Raw genomic sequence first — 23,074 nt, 5'->3', positions numbered from 1 at the left:
CAAACTCACAACACGGATTTAGACCCAACCACAGCACAACTACTGCACTACTCTCTTTTACTGATACTATAAATTGCAACCGTAATAACAAAATAATATCATCTGCTCTCTTTCTGGATCTTTCAAAGGCCTTTGACATGGTTAACCACCAACTACTTCATAATACTCTAAAAACTTTACAGCTTGACAAGCTAACTTTAGACTGGTTTCAAGCTTACCTCTCTGATAGGAAACAAGCAATACTCTGGCAAAATCAACTTTCCAATCTCCTACCAAATACCATAGGTGTGCCACAAGGATCCATACTGGGTCCACTTCTCTTCTCAATCTTTATTAACGACCTACACAAAGCCATCCCTAACGCAACCTGTATACAATATGCTGACGATTCGACCTTAGTCTGTTCGGACACCTCTTTAGACAATCTATTAGCTAAAACTCAATCCTGCTTTACAGCTGTTGAAAACTGGCTAACAGGAAGACAGCTACTTCTTAATCCCAAAAAAACCAAACTGCTTCTTTTTCACCCTACCCAGAAACTGCCCTTCATAGATTTTAGTATACACTCAAATAATGGCACAATTATAACACCTGACCCCCTACTAGGAGTTACCATAGACAATAAACTTAAATATGATATACATATTAATCTTACTATCAAAACTGTCAACAGGAAACTAGGATCATTATATAGAATCAAAGCCTTTCTAACACCTATGGCAAAAACAACTATTGCCCGTACCCACTTATTATCCACACTTCTATATGCATCCCCAATGTTCACTAAGCTGAATAAAACTGAGCTAAATAAACTCTCATGTTCATATAATCACATTGCCAGATTTGCAAATGGTTCACCATATAGAACACACCACTGTAATAACCTAAAAGACCTTGGATGGATAGAGCTCCCTAACCTCCTTCAGTTGTCTCAACTTACTGAGGCATATAAAATACTTACCCATCCTGAGAAAACCCCTTCTCTAAAGAGCCTAGTCATTCCTTATACTAACATAAATAGCCTACGCTCCTCAAACAGAATACTTATTCAAAACGTTAAATCCAACAATGCAAGTGGAGATGCTCTATTTGCTAACACTACTGCTAATATATGGAACTCCCTTCCCACCAGTATTACCACAAATACCTCTCTATCATACTTTAAAAAAAGTCTATTCCAATATTTCAAGTCCCACTGGTTATGCCAATGCTCACACCCTGACTAACTGCCTTGAGTTAACTCACTTCTCTCACCTCTCTTCTCTCAAAAGAATCCCATGGAATCTACCATGTCAGCTTCTTTTCTTTTCCCCTTTTTTCCCCTTGTATTTCTCTTCCCTCTGAACCTCCTTAGTCTTGTATTATCTTTTATGCATGACTAAGTGTTTTTCTTCATTTCATATATCTGTTCTGCGTCTAATTACCCTCATTTTATCAACTACTTATGTATGTAACTATTAACGCCTGTATCTCTGGCTTCTTCTTTTTTATAAATTCTATAATTGTTGTTTAATTTAATTTAACATCAGTTTTTTTCTATGTAACAATGTACCAACTGTTAAATGTGGAGCTTTTCTCCCCGGGCCTCCGCTGAAAATGGACATGTATCCAGTCGGATTTTCCCGGTCAACAAATGTAAAATAAAATAAATAAATAATAAAATAAAATAAATAAATCATTATGAAGACACATACATCCTGGTGAGGGCAGGGCGAATGTGCAGTACTATGATTGACTTCACTAAAGAATGTGAATTATTGAGGGAAATGTTTAAGAACCGAGGGTACCCCGACCAAATGTTATTTGATTTGATTGAGGAAGTTACTAACAAAAGACTTAATGGTTTTTATAAACCGTTATTAGTCCAACCAGTTCCTACACAGCTTGATTCCACCATTAATGCAGTATCTGCTGGGTTGAATTCCAGCAATGGTGAGATAGTTAGGATAACACCTATAGGTGAGGAATGTGACTTCTCTTTGAGTTTTATCACCACCTTTAGTAAAAATTCTAAAGGGATTCTGGCTATAATACGCAAGAACTGGCATTTCATAAATTCAAACACCTTTTTGGCTGAAAAACTAGGTAGTACACCTAGGTTTATTTTTAGAAGATCTAATAACCTTAAGGAAATGTTACAAAGGGATATGTCCCAATACCCATTCAATAAAAGGAGAGGGATGTACCAATGTGGTTTTTGTAAATTTTGTAATAGGGTCAAAACAGGTGAAACATTTATGGTCAGGGATAAAAAATACCTTATCCGTTTCCCATTAAACTGTGAGAGTAAATCCATCATATACATAGCCATGTGTGATTGTTGCCAAGCGTTCTACATCGGAAAGATGGACCGTAGGGTCCGAGACCGAATATATGAACATATGTATGCCATTAAGAATGGCAAGAATGACAACGCATTGGCAAAACACATTGGCTTGAATCCAGGTCATGGTTTCCAGTTCATGGCTATCGACCATGTACCATTGAAAATCAGGGGTGGCCCATTTTCATTAATCTTGGAGAATCGAGAATTAGAATGGCAGTTGCGTCTGGATGCGTTTAGACACCCTGGACTTAATAACAACTGCAATATTACCCCTGTGTTGAAATTAAGAAGTTATCTTAGATAAGCTATTAGGGCAATATAGGACCCAATCATAGGGATTTATACCTGTTGAAATATGCACATACAATTTTTATTGTTAATGATAGGCTTTGTAGTTATTGTGGTGCGTTTGTGGATCATACACACAACATCTGCTTGAGATGTTAAGTACTGTTGTAAGGACTTTCTTTCTGAGCTGTTTTCTGCTGACAAGGGCCTCATTGTTGAGATATATTAACCTCTCTAAAACTATCCTAATTCCTAAAAACACTCTAGATACCTCTAACTTAAATAACTATAGACCAGTCTCTATTATGAACATAGATATAAAAGTTATTTCAGCCATCTTAGCTACTAGGCTTAAAAAGATGATGCATACTTTAATTTCTTCAGAACAGTCAGGATTCACTCCCAACAGACATACCTGGGTCAATACCCTAACTTTAGAGTCTATGATAAATATTACTAAAAGAGAAAGAAATCCTACTTATGCATGGGTGATAGACGCTAGTAGAATTTTTTGTTCCTAGTATTATCTTCTTTTAACATCCCACCTGATTTTATCAACATTATTAAAATATTATACCATAGTTCTTACACAAGATTATACATAAACGGACTATATTCTCAACCGATAAAAATTGCAAATGGCACCAGACAGGGGTGCCCTCTTTCGCCTTTATTATTTAACTTATATCTTGAACCCCTTTTTTTGCTTTTAACCCAGCAAACACACCATACAATTCCTAAAATCGTTAACACTAAGGTTAGCTTAACTGCCTTCGCTGATGATTTGAACCTTTACTTTGAACACCCATTGACTGACATGGAAAAATTAGAAAGATCCCTGAATACCTTTGCCGATATATCAGGATATCAAATTAATAAAAATAAATCCTTTATATTCCCGATCAACCCCCTCTCACATAAAAATGATCTATTCCCAGATGTGTCCTCTCGTGTAGATTACTCCCTTAAATATCTAGGAGTTTTCTATGACCACACTTCCTCGTCTATTCTACAATCTAATTTATCCAAAACATGGCTTTCCATTTCCCAGGACATCTCGAGATGGCAAAAACTGAATCTTCCCATGCTTGCTAAAACCTCTATCATCAAAATGAATGTTCTTCCTAAGCTTTTCTACCAACTAAATGCCTCGCTCTCTCCCTCCCCAGACTCGTTCTTTAACAAAATTCGTAAAACTTTCGCAAAATTTTTATGGCACCCTAAGTCGGTCAGAATTTCATATCAAAGGCTCACTCTATCGAAAAATCTGGGGGGGGCTAGCAATGCCTAACCTACTTCTATATTATAAAATCATCCAAGCAACCAGGATTTACACAATTGCAAATTATCAACCAAACTCTACTAGTTGGTCTCCACTATGGGTCAAACTATGGTATAATTATACCCTAATCAATAATCTCAACCCAAAAGCTATACCCTTTTTAAACAAATACAACCTTAAAAAACTTAAACTACACCCCGCCCTGAAGGGATTAATAAAAACCTTCCAAGATTTATTCCAAAGCATCAAACTAGATAATGCCCTCCTCATTTTTCAACCATTTCATCTTAATCCTAATATAATCTTGAACGGTAAAATTATTAAACTGAACAATCTCCCATTAATCAAAGACTTTACTTTATGGGATATACATAAATATAACCATTTAACCCTAACAGATCTACGTATGGTATTAGGTTTACCTAAAAAATATATCTCTATTTTGAGACAACTTAGAGAACTTACCCTATCTATACTTCACAACTTTCCTAGTACTGAAGAGGAGCAGAAGCAGGTGGACACCCTACTTCAAAACCTAACTAACAAGAAAAACATGATTTCAATGGCCTACAGATCCTTCTCCACCTTTTTCAATCAAGGAAAAATCATATTTGCAGACTACTGGGATCGACAGGGTGTCAATCTCATGATAGATCAGAAATATCAGGCTATAAAACATACTCTTATGTATTCGCCATATAAAAAACTTCTTTATACACAATTCATGATTGTAAACAATTTATACCTAACCCCAGTTCACTTAAACAAATTTGATCAAAATCATTCCACTATATGCTCCTGCTGCTCGTACCCACATGCAGACATTATACATATACTGTGGTTTTGCAGATATTCACACAGCATCTGGTGCTCACTTAAGGTCCACTTAGATAAAATGGGATACCATAAATCTACACTATCCTGGGAATTGGCACTACATATTACGAATATCCATATGCCTAAAGTTAGACTACATGCCCTAATTACTCTCTATCTTCTGATTAAATTTTATATTACCAAACACTGGCTGGATCGTACTAAATTATCCTGGAAAGATTTTAAGGTGCTAGCTATCCAGTACATTAGCTCCCATAAGTTGTTAATAATTAACCCTTGTAAGTGGGTCTATTACCAGAAACTATGGGACTTTATCTTTCTACTCCTATCAAATGATTAACAATCTCTCTATATCTAATACCTATCCCGCCCCCTATATTCTTGATCTGTTAGTATGCCTACTAATCCCTCAGTAATCATCCCCCCTATAAATTTCAAACTGGAAGAGTTGAAAATTAATGTCCCCCATTTCATTTCAATAGAAATATATGGAGGTCTTAAGGTGAATTGTAGTATGTCAAGTTTTTATCTGTTATACTTTATTGATATGTTTTTGTTTCTGCTTGATGAGTATTGGCACATATGTATATAGGTTGTATTTGGAATCATTTATATTTACCCTGCAGGATCAATTCATCATATTTGTAAAAATGTTTTATATATGTGTGTTTCCTTTTCATTTTTTTTGTCTTGATATGAATCAATAAAATTGCGTTTTAAAAAAAATAATAATCAATACATTCAAGATAAAAAAATGTTCGTGTTGGTATTAATAATAAACATAAAAGTATAATACATTGTTAAAAATAGGCTTAGAAGTACAGAACATAATCGGTCTGAGGAAGAAATGCTGTTAATAGAGCTTATGACAGGACTGATGTTTTTTTATTTGATGCTCTCTTTCAAAACAAAGTAGAAATTGTGGACATAAAATATTTAACAGCTGAGAAACTGAGAACAGCAGTAATCTTTGGAATACCAAAGATTCATAAAAATGTGTACAACCCCTCCCCTTTAGGCTGATAGTAGCAGCCCAAGATTCTAAAACTGAAACAATAGCAGCATATATAGATAAATGGGCAAGTTTAGTGGTAAGTGAGACACAGCATATACTCAAAAACTCATGGCACTGTTTGGAATTATTAAGACAAATAAATACAGAGTTTGGATTTTTGTTTCCTAATTGTGGACATGGTTAACTTGTTCTCAGTTGTTGTGTCTTTTGGCTTTTCCCAATTAGGGGTCGCCACAGCGGAACTCCTGTCTGCTAATGATTGGTAGTTGACTTTTATGTGCCGAGTTACCAGCCCTGATGCACAACCTTCAACGAAGGTACGCCCATTCATGCATGTCTGCACGCAGAAGACGCTCTAGCTGAGAATCGACCGGACAGCGTCTTACTGTGAGGCGACAACACTACCGCAGCACCACCACCGTGGATTTGTTAACTTGTTCTCAGTAATCCTCCATAATGAAGGGTTAGATTTCTTCAGGGTAAGTTTGATGGGTAGAAAATCAATAGATCAATCCAAGATCAATTTATTTGTTGGACTAAGACCAACTTCATGATTTCTGAAGGTGAATTCTATCATCAGGAAGCAGGAGTGGGTATGGGGGCCAAATGTGCCCCTAGCTTTGAGTATCTGGTTCTTCTAGAATGGAAGAGAAGATATGTTTTTTCCTCTGCCTTAATGGCCAATATATTGTTGTATGTGAGATTTCTGGATGATATACTAATTGTATGGTGAAGAGAGGAACATGTGATGAACGACTTTATAAAATACATCAATGGCACATCCGCTTCCCTTAAGTTCACATATAAATGGCATTGTGACAAGATAGAATTTTCAGATATTGGGTTGACTAAGGACATTGCTGGGGGCACCTTCACCAGTAGTATCCACAGAAAGGAAACATACTCTAATATGTTATTGCACTATAACAGTTGCCAACCCTTCCTTCAGAGGAAGGGTATAATAAAAGGCCAAATGGTTAAGTTACCTAGACTCATTAGTAGCGACAAAATATTCAAAAAAGATATATATATATATATATATATATATATATATATATATATATATATATATTAATTGGAATGTTCCAAAACAGAAACCAGGAAGCTTGAAAGATGAAGTAGAGGCAACAGTTTGTGAAGTGATATAATTTTGAATTTGGGTACTATCACAAAGAGGTTTAGGAAAGAAAGATCCAGAAACTGGTCTCCAAGCATTTTCTTTATTTGAGACTAGGAATATCATTGAATAAAGCCCTTACCCCTTCTAGGAAGCAGAAATTGATTCTATCACTCCTTAGGATAGCATGTGAGAAAGACCAGGTGGCAACAAAACAGTCTGATCTGCAGAGGAATGACCCCCCTGAAAAGGAGGGATTACCTCCCACTGCCATCTGCAACTCTGATGAATGATTTTTAGAATCCATTTGAATGAAACAATCAGTTGCCAAACAGAAAAATGGATATTCAAACTTTCTGTAAGAGAAAGAGGGCCAAGCTGAGAGGGGGTCACAAGGTCTCTTGAATAGTCATTTAGACTTGTTGGAGTGTCCTTGATTTTTGGAGGTCTGAGACTTCGTTTTGGAGCCTCCTTGTCTCTTCTTCTTACACATATGTTTATCTGAATTCTACTGAGAGTCTTTATTCTGTTTTTTTGCTGAAACTGAATAAGCAGAAAGAAAATCCCTTAAACAATTTGGATTCCCTGGATCAGCTTCTACTTTCTTCACACTTTTTGTTCACCTCTGCAGAAGAGTGGCTAAACACTAAATCTCTATCCAAGGAAGAATTTAAAATCTCATTTTTAGTATCATATGGAAGGTTCTGAGAATGCAGCCATGCAAATCTCCATACAACAGTACCAGTGGCCATAGCCCTAGAAGAAGTATCAACAGAGTCATACACACATCGCAAACAATGAGTTTTGACCTGTGCACCAGAAGAAACTAAGTTATTTCTAGTTGAAACTGTAGGTAAAACATTCCCTGTACTTTTACAATATGCCAGAATAAACTTTAACATATGAACCTGATGATTTAAAATTCTGAAATTCAAAATTTGTAGACGTATACACTTTTTCCCTTACCTGTCACTAATTTTCCCATCCTTATTTGAAAGAGTAGCACTGGAAACAATTATGTCAACTTAGGCTAGAGCTACTGGGTCAGGTTTGGGAATACTGTAGAAACATGTAAAAGACTGAGGAACTTTGTACATCCTATCTGCCGTTTTAGGGACAGATGGATGATTATCAGTAAAATTGCAAGCAGTAAAACTCACATCTTCGAAAGCAGATGTGACTGGAAGAATGTGCGTAGGTTCCAGAAATTCCTTCTGTACAACTTAATATTTTTTGAGGGACTAAGAAACCTCAGTGTTCTCCCACTGAAAACATTGGGACAGTCTATCAACAGTTGCAGAGAAAGAAAGTCAGTTTTCTTACTTTTTTCTCTGCTGTAAATCAGGCAAGTTTGTGTGGATCTGCCTACTGCACATTGACGGTCAGCAGTGCCTTGCATATTATCAAATGCCTAGACAGTGAAATTTGCCTATAAAGTTAGGATTAGGCATGAAACCTATTAAGCCGTGTGGCCTTGTGCGGATTTAAGCTTAAAGCAGCTAGCATGTACATCAAATAGCACAACCATATTCTTAGCATTATAACACATCTTGCCATTAACCCCAGAAACTAGTTTGCTTATCGAATAGCACTACCATATCCTAGCACTGTATAACATCTTGCCCTTAACTCCAGGAACTATCCTAAGAAGCACCTGTTAAAACCTAATCCTTAATCCTAAATAGCCCACCCTATTACAGGACTAGATAACATGGATATGCAATTTCCAAATGTCTCTGTGGCCAGCTTGGTAGAGTTGGGCATCCTGAAGCAATGTAACAATTTTCGCATGTTCTCAGACAACCAGATAATCATTAAAGAAAATAACCTGGTATGTGAAAGATGTAAATACACAATTTCCTTGGAGGCAAAAATCTTGCATACAAATGTGGTTGCCAATACCCACACTAAATTCCTCACCACACACCTCTCACCACACACACAAATTGTATTATTCTGAGATGCTTAAAAGAAACCTTTCCAAATCTCAAAGACCTCCAAGGCCACCTAATGGCAACACTGCTCTAGGTTTTTTACCAATGCCTATTGGTGACTTTTGAGTATAAATTTGTTTATTCAATTAAATTATATATGTTTGTTACTCTTACACTGAAGAAGGCATGCTTATGCCGAAACCGGTCTGTTTATTTGGGAATTAAAGTCTGAATTTCCACAATCGGTCTCTGGCCGGTCTAATTTTATACAACTGCAACTTGCTGGCCAACTGTATTTATTTGTAACACTGCTCTTCAGCAATCACTTAAGCATACACTAAAAGCAACACCAAACATTTCATATAAGCCTATATCCAATGATCCTCCAAGAGCATAACCCATAAGGCAAGCCTATGCTTTATCTAATACTCTTGTCAATGGGGACTCCATTATGCAACGCAAAGCTGCCCCACTCATCAGGCTAGACAAAAGAATTTACTGGTTAGTTGCCTATCTGGAGCCAAGATCTGCAATATCATGCATACAATCGAGTTACTCATCACAGGTACCGATATAATTCTATCATAGTCCGTGTAGGTGCAAATGACCTGAGACATAGCTCATTGGACTATATGAAAAAGAAACATAATGGATCTCAGAATAGGTGTCACGTGTAGGTATGAGCCTTGCATTGAGCAGCATTCTATCTTCACCAAGGATGATGCTACAGTATGAAAATAAAAGGACTGATTTTAATAATTGGCTTAGTTTCTGGTGTCACTCTAGGGTGATCCAATATCTGTCAGCATGGAAGATTATAGTCAAAAGACCGCATTGTTTTGTCAATTATGGGCTGCACCTGCCCTCTCTAGGCTTTTGGATATTGGTCAAACATTATCCACCTCTTAGCGCCTTTTTTAGTCAATGACAAAAAGACAAAACCACCAAGCATAGTAAAATATCTACAAGCAACTGTATGGTGTCACTGCTCAACACTTGAAGCCTAAACAAAAAAAAAATCCATACTCTTTAAGCCCTCTTCACTCTGTAGAATGAGGACATCTGTGCCATGACTGAGACTTCGTTTAAAGCCATAGAAAGTACTCCAGCAGCAGAAGGCTATAGTGTCATCCACCCATTTAGACCAACAACAGCACAGACTGAGGCTACAAGTGGAGATGTCTTGATCTACATTAACAACAAACATACCTCCAGGTTAGTTAAACAGGAGGAAACCATAAAGTTCAACTTCATACAAGTCACCATAGATAAAATCCCTTACCATATCATGGCTAGCTACAGGTCACCTTCTATGAGCCTAGAGTCTCATGACTCTTACCTAAAACCTACTAGAGGTGCTCACCATCCAGTCAAACAACCTATTCATGGGTGACTTTCACTACCCTTCTATAAACTGGGAAATGTGCACTGCATCAAACTCAGAGACAGAATGCCTCCTTTGAATGTATTAACATAAAAACCCTGGAACAGATACTGTATGCTCCAACCAGAGGATCAAACATGCTGGATCTGGTACTCAACAACATGGGATAGCATTGTACTCCCCCCATGTTGCATCCTCCCTAGTAAGCTTGGATCACAAAGCTGGCTCTTTTGAAGTAAAAATCAATGTGAAAATCCAGCTAAACAAGTAACAGTTAGGAATGATTGAAAGACAAACTACATCCTATTAAATGACATTTTTTTCATAATTCAAGGCTCCACTAACCCCAAGACCACAGCTACCTATGCAGAATTATTCACAGAGTGCCTGTACAAACATGTGATTGGCTGTATAGAGGCTGCCATGCCCTCCAGAAATAAACCCGAAACAAGGATTAAAAACAAACCCCACTGGTGGAATCCTCGCATAAACAGGGTATATAATAGAAGAAAACTCATGGTCAAAATCAGGAAGAGCAACTCCCTTAAAGACAAGCACTCTCTTATACAACTAATCAACTAAACAAAAAACTAAGAGGTCTAATTAAGTCCAACAAGAACAACTGTGAGGTTAGGATAGCTTCACAGCATAAGGGCAATGACAAGGCCTTCTTCGGCTATGTCTAGAACCTTGAGGTAGCACAAAGCAGTGATCAAGGTGACAAATCTACCAGCTGATAAATTTAGCTCAAACTTCATCAACCACTCTTCCCACCTCCACCTGGTGAAATCTCCTCCAACATACTTCCCCCACCTAGCAGAAGGGACCAGGTGCTGGCAGCACTTGCTAAAGCCAAGAACACCGCTTCCATGATAACTGATAACATCCCCAGTTGCCTATTGAACAGTCTTGACCTATCAGAACCAATTGAGGCAGTCTTCAACTGCAGCCTTGAAACAAGTTACATTTCAAGGAATTGAGGACTGCAACAGTCATTCCCCTCTACAAAGGTGGACCACCAGCTGACCCAGGGAATTACAGACCCATTAGTCTAACGAGCCTAGTATGAAAAGTCATGCAACAAATTATCATGGAAATGATAAACAAGGACATGTAGAACCTACAGAAACTGGACCCATCCTGATTTGCTTTGTTAACAGTACGTCATGCCTACTTAACCTGGTGGACTTTTTGAGAGGGTCACTATGGCAATGGATGAGAGTAAAGCAGTGCATACTGCATATCTTGACCTGGCTAAGGCATTCAAATACAAAAAACAACTCAGGCATTGCTTACAGGATCTATGAGCTAGGTGTAAATCCTCAAATATCTCACTGAATTGATGCTGGCTCAGAGACAGGACCCAAGAAATCAGGATCATTGAGACCACCTCCATCAAGAGACTGGTAACTAGCAGAGTACCCCAGGGCTTCATGCTGGGCCCATTCCTGTTTCACATCTACTTCTGGGAAGTCAAGGCTAATGTTCAAGGCCTCTGAATCACCATGTTCACAGATGACTGTAAATTGGGTGCTACTATAAATTCCCCCCAAGACACCAACATCTTGCATTTTGGTTTAATATAGACAAATGACCAGTGCCAAAACCATGGTCTAAAACTCAATGCCAAAAAATTCATTATAATGTCCTTTGGGAAACTGTCAACCCAAGTTAATTACTCCAATGATAAAATGCCACTAAGAGTTGACCCAGTAGTAAAGAACATATTTAGACAGCAATCTGGCCTTTGTCCAACACATAGCAAAGATAAGAAAATCATTTTATGTCACCCCCACCATATAGGTAAAAGTAATGGTATGGGATCCAGGTCCACGGAAGTTTCAGTACCACTCTACTCAGCTCTTATCAGACCTGTCATTGAATATAGCGCCCCCTTTGGCATGTATCTAACCAGACACTTGCAACAGTTGTAATGCTCACAAAGGTTTCTCACGAGGAGAATTCAGGGCATGAATATCCATTTCTACATTGATCATCTAAAGGCTCTGTCTCTGTATTCAGGCTCATAGAGACTGTTGAGAGGGGAACTTTGCCTAGTTTACAGGGCTTCCTGATGGATCTGTTGCACATGTACAAAACAGACAGCACTAGAAACACTAGATCCAAGGATCTGAACTTTGCTTGTGACATAAACAAAACTTGACTGAGAGACAGACATGTGTCCCAATGGATTCCCACATTATGGAATAGGCTCCCCATCCATGTAAAACAGAGTTGATCCATGACTGTAGTCAAATAAAACCTTGACAACTGGATGGGAAATTGTAAATTTACCCTGGTCTGGCATCCGTGTCCCATATGGACAGAGGCCATCAATAAGAAAAGTATTATCCTAACTAACATGCCCTGCTAACCCAATCCCCCGTGATACTTGGGACCCAAATGATTTGGGGTGCATGGCTTGGCTTGTAAGCGCCCTAGTAGACATTAGCCTAATAACAACCTACCAATCTATTACATTGTAAAGATTCTTATGTATTTAGTGGATATTGAACTCTGAAGATTTGAAAAGGTATATTAATGGGATTGTCAAATAGATATTAAATCTTGTGATTAGTAATTAGAAATTCTAAGAAATGGATGCGAGGGAAGGAATTCGGTAGGGCAGTAATAGTTATTAATGTAGTTTAGAGGTGGGGTAATAAGCAGGCTCAGAGAGAGTTATATATGGCTAAAATAGTAATATATGGGTAAAAAAGTAAAATCTGTATAATTTGGACTTTGTCTGAACTGATCAGTGTATGATGCAAATAAATATTTACAGACCATAATACTATGCATTTATTTATTTGTCTTTGTTGACCAGAAAAGTCCAAATGAACAAAACCCATTTTCAACAGAGGCCCAGGGAGAAAAGCTCCACATTTAAGTTGCACATGATGTGCATTTATAGTTGAAGAGTAAAAACATCTATACATGAGCTTATTTACATGATTTTTAAAAAATTGTAACTATTTCTTACATTAACATAACATTTTAACACAAAAAAGAGAGGAATTAACATAAATTGGATAATTACTGACTAGAGAAACAACATACAGTAACAATTAATGTATTTATAGTATTTTTGAGTTTAGTAATAATTTACAGACAGACAAGTAGTAATGGAGCTTAAAAACTGACAAGAAAGATATGAAAGGAGAAGTTATGGACATGAGCAGGAAGATAAATGGACAGAGGAGGAATTGTAGTTTGCGGGGCATGTGAGAGAAGGAGGAAGGTTAAGAGTTTAGGAAGTAAGTGCAGTATGAGGAGGAGCGATAAGGTACAAAAAGATTGGGAAGAAAAGTGGTTGTAATAGAGAAAAGTAATCTGAGTAAGGCTAGCCAGGTGAGCAGGAATAACAGAACCAACTTTACACAGGTGATGTTTAAGCAAAGCTTTGAAGCTATTTAAGTTATGTATCTGTTTTTAACTGTGTGGGGATTTCGTTTCAGAGTTCTGACACATAATGAGAGTAGAGAGAGTCTCCACCAGTGTCATATGTCTTACTGATACATAGTAAGAGTTTATTGCAAGAGCGAAGGTCTCTAGTGGGTGAAGAGCACAGTACAGTATGAGTTTATTGCAAGTGCAAAGGTCTCTAGTGGGTGAAGAGCACAGTACAGTATGAGTTTATTGCAAGAGCGAAGGTCTCTAGTTGGTGAAGAGCACAGTGCAGTATTTTGCAATGATGGACATTTGTCTGGAGATTACAACAGGTTGAGGGCAATGATTAGTTGTGAGTGCATCAACTGGTTTGGTAGTTCAAGCTAGTTTAATTGTTTTAATGCAAGGCAGTAGTGTATTTTATAAGGTTGGTTGGTTGCAAATTTAGCTATTTTGTAATAGTAGAAGGCTAGTTTAGTTTAACGTGTAGTGTTGATATTTGTAAGAATAGGGGAATCATATAATACAGAAGGAAGGTGGTATGTTGCTGCTAAGGTAATCCCAAGTTTTTGGTGAGTTTTCTTGATGGAATGAAGTATGTGGTGATCAAATTTAAGACTGTCATCCATTATGGCTCCAAGTAGTTTAGTTTGGCCTATGCTTTGTACAAACAGAGGGGAACCAATACCAGTGAAGACAAAGGTATGTGTAGCACTTAGAATTTTAGCAGGAACCTTTCAGAGACCAACAGGGGACATTCTGGGGGTGTCACAGGCATTAGCATCCAGGACCCTCCATCAGTTCCTGAATGCTATGCTCCAACATGCCAGTGGTCACATATATTTTCACCCGTACACCTGAGGATAGGGCCACAAATATGCAGGAGCTCTACCCTGTGTGCTACATGGATGGGGAGCCTATTCTATAATGTGGGAATCATTTGGGACATATGTCTGTCTCTCCTAGAACTACCCTGAAGTATTGGGTGCTATATATTGTACACATATAGAAATCAAAGCACCACCTGGGGAACAGGGAAGGGTCTACATATATAGAAAGGGCTTCCACTCCATTAACTGCCAAGTTGTGTGTAACGCTAAGGGAATCATCTTGAATCTGTGTGCTAGCAATCCAGGCAGTTACCATGACTCACATATCTGGCAAAACTCCCAAATGTATCAGATGTTCACTAGGGGTGATACCCCACAGGGTCATTTACTGGGGGATGAACGTTATGCATTGGAATGGTGGCTGATGATGCCTATCAGAAATGGACACACACCCAATAAAGAATGTTATAATGAGGTGCACACGCTCAAGCCAGAAATATTACAGAGCATGTGTTTGGGCTGCTGAAGTTCATGGTTCTGGTTCCTAGATACATCTGGGGGAACTATGCAGTACAATCCATGTACATGTACTGAAATATTCACTGTATGTACCATGCTACACAACATCATCCTGAGAAAACAGCTTCAGCAGGATCAACAAGGAAGGGGCACCCATCCCACCATCAATGCCAAAGTCACCACAGTCACAGGCAGATGAGGAGTCAGATGGGGAACCACCAGCTTCTGTGGGTGTAGGCAGACATAGGTATGCTCAGTATGCCCTTGCACTGATTAAGAGGCAATGCATAACACACTCACTCACCACCTAAGGGGCTAAAACCTTCATCCTACACACATACATTGATGCCAGGCAAAGCTCACAGCCTTTAATTACCATGTAAAGGCTGTGTTCTCTTAGCATCAAAGTCAACCCTGAACTACAGTTGTAGCAACTGCCGGATTTACAAGGTAAGCGTTGAACCTGGACTAGAACAAAACACATGCAATAATGCAAATGAATAACATATCCTTGCATACTCTTACTAACATAAGTAAGTAAAAGGTGGGTGATTTTTACAGCAATGACTTCAAGATGTGACAACAGTGACTTATGTGAATACCTGTGTCCTCTATCAAGTAATAGGCCTCAGGCATCAACGATCCGCACATTCATACATCTAAAAATTAGTGATGGTCACTGAATGTCCTCAATTTGGGCTGATACCTTTGTACTGGCAAATCGTTAAGGAGAGAAGTTAGAAATTAATGACACACATTTCAGTTTCAGACTTCAAATCCCTCAGAAAAATCCTAAAAATACTGATGTAAAAACTGTTTGATTCTATCAACTGTCTCTAACTTTGTAAGACCAAAATATTTAAAAAATCTCCCTATTGTTCAGTCTTTGTCCCACTTTTGCTTATGGTTTGGTCCACCTTTTTTACTATAAGAGTGTGGTAGACATGTATACATTACAAAAACCTGGAAGAGAGCAGTACAATTAGCAAAACAGCATCACAGACACAGAGTCAGCTATGCACTCTGGGCCTCAGACAGAAAGCATATGTATTTCTGAATCCAAAAAATAGAAAACAAGGACATGCACAGTTATCATTACTTGCACAGGGTGTTGTTTGTGTGCATGTGTGTGTGTGGGGGGGGCAGGAAACCTAGGCTGACACAAAAGGTAACTGAGTGCATGTGAGCAAGAAAGAGAAACAGACAGACATTTGGATAAAGTAACAAATGGCCACTGCGACAGAATGAGCTGTAAGCCCCACTGTTGAACCATGCAACTGTTGTGTGTTTGTCTGTATGACAGCCAAGCTCTGTGCTAGCTCTACATCTTGGTATGTCAGACAGGTATGAGCCATGCGTGGTAGAGGTGGCAGTTCATTGTCATTGTATCTAACCATGAGAACTGTCTCTGCCAGGGGTTCCACAGGCACTTCCACACCCATGGTCAGATGCACTGCTGCTACCTGAATGTGACTGATGTCTGCTGGACAAGATGTCCTGATGAGGATAGCCGGGACCATGATCCCATGGCCTGACATGTCTGGGTGTGGACACTTCAACCACTGACGAAGAAGTGGAAGTAGTGCCACTACAGGATCATGCTCGGGCACAGCCATATCAGCTAACATCGGATGATGTAAAATTTCTTACTTATGACTCTAGACTTTCTCTTGCCCAAATCTACCTTCTTCCTAGTTTACTGTATGCCTCTCCAGTCTTAACCTGCAATACACTTTAATTACTAAGCTCAAACTCACCTACAACAAAATTGCTAGATTCATAGCTAACCAACCTTACAACACCCACCACTGCTTATCCTTTAAATCCTCAAGCTGGCTTGAACTCCCCCACCAGTTCCCACTACCCCCAACTCCTCCTCACACACTCTATACTCTACAAACCTACCTCATGTCCTTCCATCTCTTCTTTCATCTCCTTATATTCCCCTAATCATTCACTCTGAAGCTCTGACCAGTTTCTCTTACAAATTTCTAAGCCCAAAAGATCAATAAGTCATCAGCTATATAGCTGCAATGTTGCCCTGGCTTGGAACAAACTCCCTCTGTCCATGAGAGCTATTTCTAATACTCAGAACTTCAAGAAAGCATTAAAAGCTACACTACTTGACTCATAGACCTGCACCTGCCTTATCCCAACCTAACTCCTCACCTCCTAATCTTCTTAACTCTCCTAGTATCAAGTACCTAACTGCCCACAACACCTTATTATTAATATGCCATAGTTTACTTTCTTAATTTATTTTTTGTATCTACTGTTACCTATTAAGTATTATGTTGCAATTGTAACTTGTGTCTAGATTTTTGGGCCACAATACATTACTCTGTATTTTATGTGGAGCTTTTCTCCCTGGACCTTTACTGAAAATGGGCTGCTGCCCAGTCAGACATACCTGGTCAACAAGTGTCACATAAATAAATAAATAGATAAATAAATAAATGTGGCTGACCTACACCAATGTGGATGTCATACCCCTCCCAGCAGACGTTCCATAACAGACCCTGCCCATTTCAATATGTCATTCATCTGATCCATTGAATCAGCAAATGGTGGAGGCAGTCACGCATTTCAGCCTGTGCCACATCTACAACCCTAAGCATTTTTTTAGGACCTATTAGAACATGCCTGTACCTCCACGACAGCCCTAAACATATGTTGAGTGGCAGAGAAAGGCACATCTGGATCAGGTGGAGTGTGGGCAGCAGGCCTCATCTGAGTACCTCTAACAGGCCTCCTGCATGGCACCTCATCCCCATGTTGGCTACAGCCAAAGTCAACAAGCACTGAAGCCACAGTAACCACAAAGTCTATATTATGTCATCGAAGAATCTCTTCTTCGAACACATAATAATCAACACATACACAGTGAACGTCACTGTAAACCACAAACGGTGACATCCTCAAACTTTTTCCTCGGGAGAAAATTCACGTGGCCATAAAATAAAAAAACAAACTTTAAAACACTAATCAAGTGGGGGACTGTGCCCCCACCCCCTAACTAAATATACCAACTCCAAGAAAAGGGCAATTTCCGATAATGGCCAACTGAATTTTTTCCCGAGGAAAAAAGATTTGCGGACATGACTGTTCATGGTTTACAGCATTCGCTGTATATATGTTGATTATTATGTGTTCAAAGAAGAGATTCTTCGATCACATAATATAGACCCATAACCACACTGCCTTGATTGAGTGTCTCACCCTCCACCTGTCCAGTATTTGAGTACTTACTGGAACAGGTTGGTGTAGGCCTACTGGCTGTGTCTGATGGAATTACAGGGGATGGCTGAATGTCAACTTCAGTGTTGTATTCAACCACTGCACCCCCTGAATGTGCCTCTCTTTGGCCACCATCATCATCAGAGTCTGCTGATACTCTGACATCAGATGGTAAGAGTCCTTCACTTCCATTGTCAGGATCACCTGCGATAGTAAGCAACAAACACATGAAAAAATCAATACCTACACTACTATAGTCCAATATATGCTTACAAACTAACAGTGGTACCACTATTACACACAGTGCAGCAATACACACACAACAGTCTTGACATCCACATCACACATGTGGATAAAATAAGTATTTCTGTGAATAGCAGAATGCCTGACCTACCATGTGCAGATGACTCCAGTGTTCCTAGCAGGATGGTCTTGGAAGAAGTTAAACAAAAGGTAAGGACGCCATCATCACAATTAACAGTAAAAGAGGGGGTTAAAATGTTTGGCCCTTTATATGTCCATTAATGATACTTTTAACAAAAACTTGGAAGACACGTCTACCCCAAGCCCATGTGTAATCAACTAAAATGTGTTGTTAACTGTATCACTCTACAGCTAGTCCCCCCCAAAAAATATGTTAAACAAAACTTAAATATTGCTGTCAATATTTTACTATACAAGTAATATTGAACAATTGAGATAGGTAAGCCTACCTGGAAGCTCATCCTGGGACATGCTTGTCCTCCCTGAAACAGCAGCACCAACATCAATCACATGCTGTTGTGTACTTTACACTGATCCTTGACAGTGGACAGGAACTCTTCATTTGGTGGCAGTGGTGGCTCTGTAGCAGCCCTCCTTCCCTGTAGTCATCTGTCCAGGGGCCACTGCAGCTTCTCTCCTCCATGCCAATGAAATCATGTCAGTGGCCCTATGACACACCTGATCATATGTCCTAATCAGGTCACCAATGCTGTTTACATTATCCACTATCTGCTTCCAGATTTGAATTCTTCCAGACATATCCCCACATCGTCTCTCAAGCAGTTTCCTAAATGTTTGGAGAATTACTTCATTCTCAGGGTCACTGAAGGATAATTTGTGTTGCTTGGGATGCCTGGGTGCCATAGTCCTAGGTGATATAAAACAAAAAAGAAGGGTAATACACATAAGTATCACATAAATAAAAGTCATGTTTAGATATGACACATAATAGTAGTTTTTCAATATTACTCACTGAAGAAACAATAAGCAGTCAAGATTTTCAAATATAAAAAAGGGGCTTTATGTGGTTGTAACCTATTATAGTCACAAACAAAGCAAGGTTGGATCCAAAACAAGAGGAGTAACAATAGCAAAGGAAACCTCTTTAGAAACAATTTTGTGCTGACACAGAAATTGAATGTGGCTACTCCACCCCCAAAATGACAGGCAAATGACACATTTTGCTAACAAACAAAAAATGAATAAATTATCAGTGAACTACTATAAGTGCTATCAAATAAACTTTCCCCAAAAGATGTGTACACATTTACCACAGAACATTCAATTTTATGCAACCTATGGTTACCTCTACCTGTGGCCAGCACTCCTCTAGTGGTGTGTATGGAACATCATAAAAGGCTAACACCCCTGTGTCATTGACAATATAGGACACTTATATTTCACTGAAATAATAATAGAAGGGTATAAAGAGAAACAGTTGTAACATTAGCACTTGTGATGAAAGATAAGGCTGTGCATCTGAAAAAGTAAAATGCCCTGACAAAAATGTCTATGCCATATCAGCAAACTTCAGTAGCATTTGCTAATGCATATATAACAATGTTTATGATTTACATCTGAGCATATCCAGTATATAATTGGAAAAATGCAATCATGCCTTAGCAAGATCCAGTTGTCTTTTGTACAGATAAAACCAAAGTTATAGCAATTTTCTTCTGTGTTATCCACATAAACAAATGTTCCTCCCCTTCAGGTTCCCTAGCTAGTGTGTTTCCTTTTTATAATGTAGATTCAGGCCTGTGAGCATAGTGAAGATGCAGATGAGGTATGAACCCATTAGAATTGCTGAATCCTAAATCCTTCGCTCTGCGTAGCTGATGTAAACATAGTGTAGGCAGTCCCTCAATGTTTGCTGCTAGTGGATTGCAACTATGAATGATTACTGGTAGGGCGAAGGAAAACCCAACAGCAATTCAGACTCCCTTATCTCCAGTGGGTGTGTCAGGCAGGTTTTATTTATTTATTTATTTATTGACATTTGTTAACCAGGTTAGTTCAGCTGAGCCAGGGGCCCATTTTCTGTGAAGACCCAAGGAGAAAGGCTCCAGAAAGTTTACACGTTAAACATTAATACAAAGTTGAACATAAAAGAAAAAATGTCAAATTATCACAGTAATTGAGAAAACAGTTACATTTAGTTACTAACAATAACAAAAAATATAGCAATCAGCAGGACAGCATAACAGTAGTAGACAACCCAAAAGTAGTGTTTGGTTGGTTGCAAAAATATAGACATCAAAAAAATAGGTTAGACTTACAAAGTGTAGAAGTAACTGTATCAAAGTTTTAAATGTAAGAAAGAAGCACACATTTCACAGTTTCCTGTTTAGTAACATCGAACCTCCCCTGTATTTGTTGACAACTGTATATTATTGCCATTTAATATCCTCACACATTTTAAAGACAATGATATAAAATGCCTTACATACTGCATGTCTCAGATTACTGGTCAAATAAGAGAAGAATGACCAACATACACAGACAGATAAGACAAAGGTGCATTTCTGCAAGCAACAGTCACACATGGCTGTGTGATCACTGATTGCACTGCATCTGAAATTAATACATGTACAAACAACTCAGAAGTGTGCAGCTGTCATATGTTTTGTTCATACTGTGGATGATGTTACAATTGCTTGCAAGCATAATGATTTTCATTCTCTGCTGCAAAGCTGTTTCTATGGCAAAGAGGGATACAACACACTTACAATGTTTTGAAGGTTCATTGGAGCGAGGGTTCAAATCCAGACCTGTGTAAATATATTTCATGTGTACCAACATATTTGTTGTAGTGCTGTTTATTTAACATACTTATTTTCTTCCTTTTTTTCTAATTTTCTTTTTTTTAATGCCAGTATTTGCACAGTGCTTGGCTTAATGCTAAAAGGGGAAATGGAGAAACACAATAAATGTCATGTAAAGTACTGCTTTGATAACCAATACATCAATTACACCTGTGAATCCCTTGTGTGTGTAGCACATCTGCTAAACACATTGAACCACACAGCATATACTATTAGTACAAAAGGGTTCAAGCCCCACCTTTGTCTTTGAAGGATGAAACCTAATAAACACTGATCACAAGACTAAAACAAGTTTAGCTTTGCTTATCTTATTTACGTAATGCTTACCATCATGCAAACCTGGAATAGTGGCCCACATAAGAAACAGACAAAACACCTGCAGACAGGATGTAGACATTCTAAATCTCAAAAAAGAAACATTGCTGCATTTTTCACTTTCCATTGTACAACACTGCTTAGCAATGTTGCATAGCAGATAACAAGCTTTCCCAACATCTGTAGTCCTAGAACACCTGCAGAGAGGAAGCAGATAGTCAACAATTCCAAAGCAGATACATTGTATCAAGTGTGTTGGGCACCATACAAACACACTAAGCAATGTTGCACAGTGGTTAACACACAGAAGTTAATGAATAGGGAAATATCCAACTGTTAGTTAACTATTCCTGTGGCAGTAGGTGTAAGTGTAGGGCTATAATACAAATGGTCATGGGTTCTAATACAGGAAGTCCAATGTATTTTTACTGTTGTGACAGTTCAGTTTATATTAATGAGCAGAAAAAACATCCAATGGTTTCTTCAATATTCCTATGGCAACAGGTATAAGTATAGGTCTGCCATGCATATAGTCTTGGGTTCTAATACAGGAAATTCCAGACATTTTTACTGTTGTTCCATTTCACATTGTATTAAATATTAGTTACAACAATTTATACATAATTATAAATAGCAATAACTATGCATAGCAGTGCAGCTCATATTATTTACATTTATGAGGGATAAGACACCCTTACTATGTTTTGAAGGTTCAGATGTATGACTGAGGGTATACTGTCTACTATGTTTCTATATGGACTTGGATGGCCTTCACACTTCAATAAGACACATACACAAATGAATGTATAAACAAAAAGGATCTTGTCAGGTCACACACATACATGGGTAATACTTAAATCAGTCATCTGTATTTATACATAAATCACAACTATGTTTGAGAAGCGCTTCTTCTGTGGCATAGATAGAAAATTACCACTGTAGAAGAAAATATCTTGTCTCTTATGCACAGGTTTGAATCTCTCACTGTAAAAAAAAATTGTATCAGTGTATAAAGCCCAACCAAATATGTGTCACGTTATGAAATGTATGCCCCCAGTGTACGTCTGCAAAGTTAAATCACCTAACAGTTACAGTAGCACATACCCCTCAAGCTAATGTCAAGTGTCAGATTAACCTTCCAGTTTTCAAAACTGCTTTCCTCCCTATTTGGCTTTGTTGCTCTCCACTTAACATTGTGCAAACATGGTTGGCATCATTGCTCAGGTTTGCACACTACCAGTAAATGTGATAACATGCATTGGGTGTGAAATCATTACTTGGTATTGCAGTGTTTTCTGGTTAAACATGTCTGTTGCTAGAGGGGAAGGTGCCCAGTTTAGGGTACAGAGGTGGAGTACAGGATATTTATTGGACTCCTGGTAAAGCACCACAGCCAAAGGCTTTTGCAGGGGGAATATACCAGCTCCAAGTATGAGTCTGAGGCTTGGAATCATCTGGTCAAGGCTGTATCCAGTGCAACTGGCATTCCACGTACTGGAGAACAGTGCAGG

Source organism: Protopterus annectens, chromosome 14.part0, assembly GCF_019279795.1.
Source record: "Protopterus annectens isolate FY-2018-M chromosome 14.part0, PAN1.0, whole genome shotgun sequence".
Classification (NCBI taxonomy): Eukaryota; Metazoa; Chordata; order Ceratodontiformes; family Protopteridae; genus Protopterus; species Protopterus annectens.
This window is presented reverse-complemented; position numbering follows the sequence as displayed.